The following is a 10,041-nucleotide window of genomic DNA, read 5'->3' as shown; positions in this document are numbered from 1 at the left end:
GCGACCCCTTCATGGCACGCCGATGACGCGGGTGGTCTTAACTTGAACGACTCTAACTTTGTCAAATAAGCACCAATCGGGATCAAACAAAGGTAGCTAGATAGCCTATGAGCTTTACGGGAGTATCTGGAAACCCTGTATCTGTCGTAAAATGTAGCTACTAACCTTGTACAACAGCATGCCTTTACCTTTTGGGCAAAAATTATAAGAATATTCAGGTTTATGAAGTTACGAAAACTGTTTGTTTTGCAAATGTTGATCTTATAATATGGCTACTAATACTGGAAAAGCTAAATCAAAGTCCAAGTATACAGATTGACGATATTCTTGCAGAAAAATGAAATATGAATGCAAATGTCTCCATTACGATTTGCTCAAATGTACCTGGGTGACTTCACACTAAATGTCATGTAGTTTGCACATACTTCAAGATATCCATCTGAAATATTGCACAAACACTGCTTCCATCTTGTGGACACCATCGGAACTACAACCAGAGTGAACTGGGACCTTTCTGTTGCATTTCAAAGATGGTGGTAGAAAAAAAGCTGTTTGTTTTTTTCTTTGTATTTTCTTCTCCCAGATCTATTGTGTCACGTTCTCCTACATTCAATTCACGTTTCCACAAACTTCAAAGTGTTTCCTTTTAAATGGTACCAGGAATATGCATATCCTTGCTTCAGGGCCTGAGCTACAGACAGTTAGATTTATCATTTAGGCAAAAATTGAAAAAAACTGGGCTATCGCTAAGAAGATTTATTTTAAATAGTCATCACATTCCGGCTTCTACTCGGTTACGCAACCCTGCACCTTAGAGGCTGCTGCCCCATGTACATAGACTTGGAATCACTGGCCACTTTAGTAAGGTAACACTAGTCACTTTAATGATGTTTAAATAATGTTAACGTACGGCTTTACTCATCTCATATGTATATACTGTATTCTATTCTGCTGTATTTTAGTTAATGCCACTACGACATTGCTCAATCTAATATTTATATGTTTCTTAATTCAATTATTTGACCTTCAGGTTTGTGTTTATTGTTGTGAATTGTTTTTAGATACTACTGCAATTTTTTTATTTTTTATTATTTTAAATTCACCTTTATTTAACCAGGTAAGCTAGTTGAGAACAAGTTCTCATTGACAACTGCAACCTGGCCAAGATCAAGCAAAGCAGTGCGACACAAACAACAACATAGAGTTACACATGGAATAAATAACACAATAGAAAAAAGAAAGTCTATATACAGTGTGTACAAATGGCGTGAGGAGGTAGGCAATAAATTGGCCATAGTAGCGAAGTAATTACAATTTAGCAGATTAACACTGGAGTGATAGATGAGCAGATGAAGATGATCAAGTAGAAATACTGTGGTGCAAAAGAGCAGAAAAGTACATAAAAATAACATGGGGATGAGATTGGATGGGCTATTTACAGATGGACTATGTACAGCTGCAGTGATCAGTTAGCTGTTCAGATAGCTGCTGTTTAAAGTTAGTGAGGGAGATATAATTCTCCAGCTTCAGCGAATTTTGCAGTTCGTTCCAGTCACTGGCAGCAGAGAACTGGAAGGAAAGACGGCCAAAGGAGGTGTTGGCTTTGGGGATGACCAGTGAGATATACTGTACCTGCTGGAATCGCATGCTACGATGTTGTTATCGTGACCAGTGAGCTGAGATAAGGTGGAGCTTTACCTAGCATAGACTTACAGATGACCTGAAGCCAGGGGGTCTGGCGACGAATATGTAGCGAGGGCCAGCCAACTAGAGCATACAGGTTGCAGTGGTGGGTGGTATAAGGGGCTTTGGTAACAAAACAGATGGCACTGTGATATACTGCATCCAGTTTGCTGAGTAGAGTATTGGAAGCTTTTGTAGATGACATCGTCGAAGTCGAGGATCGGTAGGATAGTCAGTTTTACTAGGGTAAGTTTGGGAGGGGCTTTGGAGGCTTTGTTGGAGGCTTTGTTGCAAAATAGAAAGTCTATTCTAGATTTGATTTTAGATTGGAGATGTTTAATATGAGTCTGGAAGGAGAGTTTACAGTCTAGCCAGACACCTAGGTATTTGTAGTTGTCCACATATTCTAGGTCGGAACCGTCCAGAGTAGTGATGCTAGTCGGGCAGGCGGGTGCGGGCAGCGAACGGTTGAAAAACATGCATTTGGTTTTACTAGCGTTTAAGAGCAGTTGGAGGCCACGGAAAGAGTGTTGTATGGCATTGAAGCTCATTTGGAGGTTAATTAACACAGTGTCCAAAGAAGGGCCAGATGTATACAGAATGGTGTCGTCTGCGTAGAGGTGGATCAGAGAATCACCCTCAGCAAGAGCGACATCATTGATATACACAGAGAAGTCGTCCCGAGAATTGAATCCTGTGGTACCCCCATAGAGACTGCCAGAGGTCCGGACAACAGGCTCTCTGATTTGACACACTGAACTCTGTCTGCGAAGTAGTTGGTGAACCAGGCGAGGCAGTAATTTGAGAAACCAAGGCTATTGAGTCTGCCGATAAGAATACGATGATTGACAGAGTTCAGTGTTAGATAGTACTGCACTGTTGGAGCTAGGAATACAAGAACTTCACTATACCCGCAAGAACATCTGTATGTGACCAATAAAACGCTATTTGATTTCATGTTTCCTTAAGAAATTAGCTAAAATCAAAGTCAGAGGAAGTAGAGTGGGGGGAGGGGGGGGTGAAGTGCAAATGTTAGTTAATGAAAGGCATTTAAAAATATATAATATAGAGGAACTATTCAGATTTTGTGTCAAACACATTACAGGAAAGTCAAAAGTTGTTACACTGACACTTACCTGTTGTAAACTGTCAAGCGAGAGTAGTTTTGTGCCAAAATGGTAATTTAGTAGAAAGGGATAAGACTAGCAAGACGACATGTGATTGAAATATGGGACAGGAGGTTTGTGGGATAGGAGGCCTGTAATTCCACTATGGGATAGGAGGCCTGTAATTCCACTATGGGATAGGAGGCCTGTAATTCCACTATGGGATAGGAGACCTGTATTCCACTATGGGATAGGAGGCCTGTAATTCCACTATGGGATAGGAGGCCTGTAATTCCACTATGGGATAGGAGGCCTGTATTCCACTATGGGATAGGAGACCTGAATTCCACTATGGGATAGGAGGCCTGTATTCCACTATGGGATAGGAGACCTGTATTCCACTATGGGATAGGAGGCCTGTAATTCCACTATGGGATAGGAGACCTGTATTCCACTATGGGATTGGAGGCCTGTAATTCCACTATGGGAAAGGAGGCCTGTAATTCCACTATGGGATAGGAGACCTGTATTCCACTATGGGATTGGAGGCCTGTAATTCCACTATGGGATAGGAGACCTGTATTCCACTATGGGATTGGAGGCCTGTAATTCCACTATGGGATAGGAGACCTGTATTCCACTATGGGAAAGGAGGCCTGTAATTCCACTATGGGAAAGGAGGCCTGTAATTCCACTATGGGAAAGGAGGCCTATAATTCCACTATGGGAAAGGAGGCCTGTAATTCCACTATGGGATAGGAGACCTGTATTCCACTATGGGATAGGAGACCTGTATTCCACTATGGGATAGGAGGCCTGAATTCCACTATGGGATTGGAGGCCTGAATTCCTCTATGGGATGGGAGGTCTTAATTCCTCTATGGGATAGGAGGTCTGAATTCCTCTATGGGATAGGAGGCCTGAATTCCTCTATGGGAGGGGAGACCTGTATTCCATTATGGGATAGGAGACCTGTATTCCACTATGGGATAGGAGACCTGTATTCCACTATGGGAAAGGAGGCCTGTATTCCACTATGGGATAGGAGACCTGTATTCCACTATGGGAAAGGAGGCCTGTATTCCACTATGGGAAAGGAGGCCTGTATTCCACTATGGGATAGGAGACCTGTATTCCACTATGGATAGGAGGCCTGTATTCCACTACGGGATAGGAGGCCTGTATTCCACTACGGGATAGGAGGCCTGTATTCCACTATGGATGGGAGACGTACATTCCATCATGGGATAGGAGACCTGTATTCCACTATGGAAAAGGAGGCCTTTATTCCAGTATGGGATAGGAGACCTGTATTCCACTATGGATAGGAGACCTGTATTCCACTATGGAAAAGGAGGCCAATAATCCACTATGGGATATGAGGATTATATTCCATTATGGGATAGGAGGCCTGTATTCCATTATGCGATAGGAGGCCTGTATTCCATTATGGCATGGGATGCCTATATTCCACTATGGAATAAGAGGCCTCTATTCCACTATTGGATAGGAGGCCTGTATTCCATTATGGCATGGGATGGCTATATTCCACTATGGAATAGGAGGCCTGTATTCCACTATTGGATCGGAGGCCTGTATTCCATTATGCGATAGGAGGCCTGTATTCCACTATTGGATAGGAGGCCTGTATTCCATTATGCGATAGGAGGCCTGTATTCCATTATGCGATAGGAGGCCTGTATTCCATTATGCGATAGGAGGCCTGTATTCCACTATTGGATAGGAGGCCTGTATTCCATTATGCGATAGGAGGCCTGTATTCCATTATGCGATAGGAGGCCTGTATTCCATTATGCGATAGGAGGCCTGTATTCCATTATGCGATAGGAGGCCTGTATTCCACTATTAGATAGGAGGCCTGTATTCCATTATGCGATAGGAGGCCTGTATTCCATTATGCGATAGGAGGCCTGTATTCCACTATTGGATAGGAGGCCTGTATTCCATTATGCGATAGGAGGCCTGTATTCCATTATGCGATAGGAGGCCTGTATTCCATTATGCGATAGGAGGCCTGTATTCCATTATGCGATAGGAGGCCTGTATTCCACTATTGGATAGGAGGCCTGTATTCCATTATGCGATAGGAGGCCTGTATTCCATTATGCGATAGGAGGCCTGTATTCCACTATGGGATAGGAAGCCTACGTTCCACTTGCTCCGGTTCCTGACACAGAGGGTTTTTAAGTGAATGTGTTTCATCCCTTCGAGAGTTCGACAGAGGAGTGGAGCAGACATGTATAGTCAGTGGCGGATTCAGTTGTAGGCGACTTGGGCAGCAGGGGGAGTGGGGCGGGGGTAGGTTGACCTCAGGTCTCCCCACTGGAAGCCTGAGGTACGGGGAGCGGGGGTAGGTTGACCTCAGGTCTCCCCACCCCCCAAAGCCTGAGGTAGGGGGGCGGGGGTAGGTTGACCTCAGGTCTCCCCACTAGAAGCCTGAGGTAGGGGGGCGGGGGTAGGTTGACCTCAGGTCTCCCCACTAGAAGCCCGAGGTAGGGGGGGCGGGGGTAGGTTGACCTCAGGTCTCCCCACTAGAAGCCCGAGGTAGGGGGGGCGGGGGTAGGTTGACCTCAGGTCTACACACTGGAAGCCCGTGGTAGGGGGGGCGGGGTTGGTTGACCTCAGGTCTCCCCTCTGGAAGCCCGTGGTAGGGGGGGGCGGGGGTGGCCCGCAGAAAAAAAAATCGTAATGGTGACATTTGCTAGATCGGTTTTCTATCGTTCATTTGCAGTGATAGCATCTCACCATGTGGGACTATGGGTCAATTAACCTTGTCAGAATGGGCACTCTGATTCTAGTTTGTGAGCTAGGCAGGCTTCTGCCTGGGAAGGTTTCCCACTCAGAAGTACGAGATGGGGAGTGGGGCGGGGGTAGGTTGACCTCAGGTCTCCCCACTGGAAGCCTGAGGTACGGGGAGCGGGGGTAGGTTGACCTCAGGTCTCCCCACCCAAAGCCTGAGGTAGGGGGGCGGGGGTAGGTTGACCTCAGGTCTCCCCACTAGAAGCCTGAGGTAGGGGGGCGGGGGTAGGTTGACCTCAGGTCTCCCCACTAGGATCCCGTGGTAGGGGGAGCGGGGGTAGGTTGACCTCAGGTCTCCCCACTAGAAGCCCGTGGTAGGGGGGGGCGGGGGTAGGTTGACCTCAGGTCTCCCCACTAGAAGCCCGAGGTAGGGGGGGCGGGGGTAGGTTGACCTCAGGTCTACACACTGGAAGCCCGTGGTAGGGGGGGCGGGGTTGGTTGACCTCAGGTCTCCCCTCTGGAAGCCCGTGGTAGGGGGGGCGGGGGTGGGTTGACCTCAGGTCTCCCCTCTGGAAGCCCGTGGTAAGGGGGGCGGGGGTAGGTTGACCTCAAGTCTCCCCTCTGGAATCCCGTAGTAGGGGAGGCGGGGGTAGGTTGACCTCAGGTCTCCCCTCTGGAATCCTGTGGTAGGGGGGCAGGGGTAGGTTGACCTCAGGTCTCCTCACTGGAAGCCCGTGGTAGGGGGGCGGGGGTAGGTTGACCCCAGGTCTCCTCACTGGAAGCCAGAGGTAGGGGGAGCGGGGGTAGGTTGACCTCAGGTCTCCCCTCTGGAAGCCAGAGGGAGGGGAACGGGGGTAGGTTGACCTCAGGTCTCCCCACTGGAAGCCCGTGGTAGGGGGGCGGGGGTAGGTTGACCTCAGGTCTCCTCACTGGAAGCAAGAGGTAGGGGGGCGGGGGTAGGTTGACCTCAGGTCTCCCCTCTGGAAGCCAGAGGGAGGGGAACAGGGGGTAGGTTGACCTCAAGTCTCCCTACTGGAAGCCCGAGGTAGAGGGGGCAGGGGTAGGTTGACCTCAGGTCTCCCCACTAGAAGCCCGAGGTAGGGGGGGCAGGGGTAGGTTGACCTCAGGTCTCCCCACTAGAAGCCCGAGGTAGGGGGGGCGGTGGTAGGTTGACCTCAGGTCTCCCCTCTGGAAGCCTGAGGTAGGGGGGGGCGGGGGTAGGTTGACCTCAGGTCTCCCCTCTGGAAGCCAGAGTGAGGGGGAGCAGGGGAATCTATCAAATAACACACCTCTAACTTTGTACAGTACTAATGCAATTAGTTGTGCAATTTAGTTTGTGTGTTTCTTGTTTGAAGTGCAATAGTGTAATAATCAGGCTCTCTTCTTTAAAAGTGTGTTATTCTATTTGTGTGATATAGGATTTCTCCCATTTAGTTGTATGTGTTTTTTGTTTGCAATAGGGTAGTGGTGTACTAATTAGATTCTCTTTTTAACATGTATGTATACACTACACTGTGTTTCTATTTGTCTCTGTTACTTCTTTCTGATATTTAGGAGTCTTAATTGTGTGTGTATTTTTTATATTTATATAGTTTTAAATGTTATGATTATTTATTTGTGTTGTTCCAAATGTCGGAATAAAAATTACAGTTTTTTTGGGGGGGGGGGGGGGTTCGCCCAGGGAGCCATACAAGCTAGAACCGCCACTGTGTACAGTAATAAAGTCAAGTTTGGGACAATGTGTTTTTTGCAACAACTTAAGTGCAAAGTGACAGTGAGCCAGAGTGCATTTTCTCGTCAAATATTTCCCCCTTTTTTCTTTGGTCTTGAGCAAATAAATGCCGTCGCAACCAATATCCAAATCAATCCTACTATTATTGGAAATTATTCTGCCTACCGATCCCCTACATCGGCTGTGAGACACGGTAGCCTGGCCTACACTTTGACAGTCATCTATTTGTAATCCATTTGTTAAGTCATCCATCCACATATCTCTTGACATGACATCCACACTGCTGGACAATTTACACAATGTATTCTACTAGCTTGTGTCTCAACTAAGGCTACAATAGCTTACGGACAAATTGTACGCTTCAGCGATGCTAATCGGGAAGAGGCAGGAGACCTTCACATTCAGGGCTGTGTATTTATCCAGCATGAAGTTCCCAGACACAAGCTGCTAGGTGGGATGGAATTAGGGGATGGGGGCTCAGTCCTTCTGTCTTTAGAACGGGGCTGCGCGCTATGCAGAACAGAAGCTGCTGAGCCAAGCAGACGCTCGAAGTCAACAGCCGAACCCGTTCGGTAACGGGCGGAAAGTGAAGGCAAAGGTGAAGTCCTACAGAAAGCAACGGACAACGGATAAATTGACACCAGACACAACGGAGGGCTTCAAAGATGTATAATTCACATCGTCGTCTCATCGTTTAGAGAGAGACTGAGGAACAGAAAGGACCGTTTTGGAATCAAGCTCCTCTGTGCCATTCGGTTGTTCGGGGGCGGCGAAGACTGGTTGTTTACGGCTAGATTATCTTGGACGGAGTGATAACAACGTGATATTACGAAGGAAAATCCTGCCTGTTCCGTGCATTTGGCGGTGAGTATTGAGACTTGTTTGAAATGTTTTTACGGTGCTTTGTGAGGGATGAGAGTGGGGTTTACAGCTGTGGATTATAGGAGCGGGGACTTTCACGGTAAGGCACGCGCTCCTCTGGGAGAGACAAGTTACTGAAATCGTTGCATCAAACTGCTGAAGACTTCAGGTAGCCTGTTACATCATCATCATCATCATAATCATAATAATAATATGAATTTCCTTAATGCTTCATCTCAATAAATATAAGTCTTACATAACAGGTTGCTTTTCTCTTCTAAATAAGATAGTAAGAATATAATATCACTGTTTTTACAGCAAAATACAAGATGTTGCGTCATGCCGTCTATTTAGTTACAATGGTATATAATGTGTGACAGCTATTACACTGCAGTTATTTATTGAAAGTGGATATGCTACAGACTGACATTGTGCATTTAGCCCTCTCTCAGATCAGTTAGTTAGAGCCTTTTGTCTTCTCTCTGTTTTTGTATTTGGCCAAAACAATAATGAACACCTTTCTTTCCGATTCGCCTCAATTTATAGTTGCTGCAATAGCAATATATTTATTTTTACAGCCAAAACCCACATATTGCTGAGCAGTAGTAAGACTGTCCACAAAAGAGTTGCCTGGCTTTTGTTATTCATTGCTTGCTTCCAGCATTTACACAGAGAGAGAGAGGGAGAGAGAGAATGTGTGTGTGTGTGTGTGTGTGTGTGTGTGTGTGTGTGTGTGTGTGTGTGTGTGTGTGTGTGTGTGTGTGTGTGTGTGTGTGACCATTCACTGAAAGCTGGATTCAGTCCCTTCAGTGGATGTCTTGCTCTTAGGTCCTCCAGTCAGAGCCAGTTTAGAGTGGCCATTTCCCTACAGGGCAGGCGGATTACAATGCTCACTTTTCCCTCTGTAGTGTAGGTTGCATTGAAATACTTGGTCAATGTAGAATTGAGCCCAGAGAAGCATGGTGCTGTTATTCTATTTGTGACACACCTGGACTATACCCTGGACTACACCCTGGACTACACCCTGGACTGTACCCTGGACTACACGCTGGACTACACCCTGGACTACACCCTGGACTACACCCTGGACTACACCATGGACTACACCCTGGACTACACCCTGGACTACAACCTGGACTACACCATGGACTACACCCTGGACTACACACTGGACTACACCCTGGACTGTACCCTGGACTACACCATGGACTACACCCTGGACTATACCCTGGACTATACCCTGGACTACACCCTGGACTACACCCTGTACTATACCCTGGACTACACCCTAGACTACACCCTAGACCACCCTAGACTACACCCTGGACTACACCCTGAACTACACCCTGGACTACACCCTGGACTATACCCTGGACTACACCCTGGACTACACCCTGGACTACACCCTGGACTATACCCTGGACTATACCCTGGACTACACCCTGGACTACACCCTAGACTACACCCTGGACTACACTACCAGTCAAAAGTTTTAGAACACCTACTCATTCCAGGGTTTTTCTTTATTTAGACTATTTTCTACATTGTAGAATAATAGTGAAGACATTGAAACTATGAAATAACACATATGGAATCATGTAGTAACCAAAGAAGGTTTAAACAAATCAAAATATATTTTATTTTTGAGATTCTTCAAATAGCCACCTTTTGCCATAATGGCAGCTTCGCACACTCTTTGCATTCTCTCAACCAGCTTCATGAGGTAGTCATCTGGAATGCATTTCAATTAACAGGTGTGCCTTGTTAAAAGTTCATTTGTGGAATTTCTTTCCTTCTTAATGCGTTTTAGTTGTGTTGTGACAAGGTAGGGGTGGTATACAGAAGATATCCCTATTTGGTAAAATACCAAGTCCACATTAGAACAGCTCAAATAAGCAA

The 10,041-nt window shown here is 46.5% G+C and overlaps 1 protein-coding gene across 1 annotated transcript in view; it reads left to right on the top strand.

The window, feature by feature from the left end:
• The first annotated feature begins 7,797 nt into the window (after positions 1 to 7,797).
• LOC139385502 (contactin-5-like) overlaps positions 7,798 to 10,041 on the top strand; it is a 535,984-nt gene continuing 533,740 nt past the window's right edge. The window contains exon 1 of the mRNA XM_071130610.1: positions 7,798 to 8,145. The gene's annotated coding sequence lies outside the window, so the exon portion shown is untranslated. The remainder of the gene's footprint in view (positions 8,146 to 10,041) is intronic.

This window comes from Oncorhynchus clarkii, chromosome 27, assembly GCF_045791955.1.
Source record: "Oncorhynchus clarkii lewisi isolate Uvic-CL-2024 chromosome 27, UVic_Ocla_1.0, whole genome shotgun sequence".
NCBI classification, from domain to species: Eukaryota; Metazoa; Chordata; class Actinopteri; order Salmoniformes; family Salmonidae; genus Oncorhynchus; species Oncorhynchus clarkii.
Note: the sequence above shows the minus strand (reverse complement) of the source record. Positions and strands in the feature narration are given on the sequence as shown.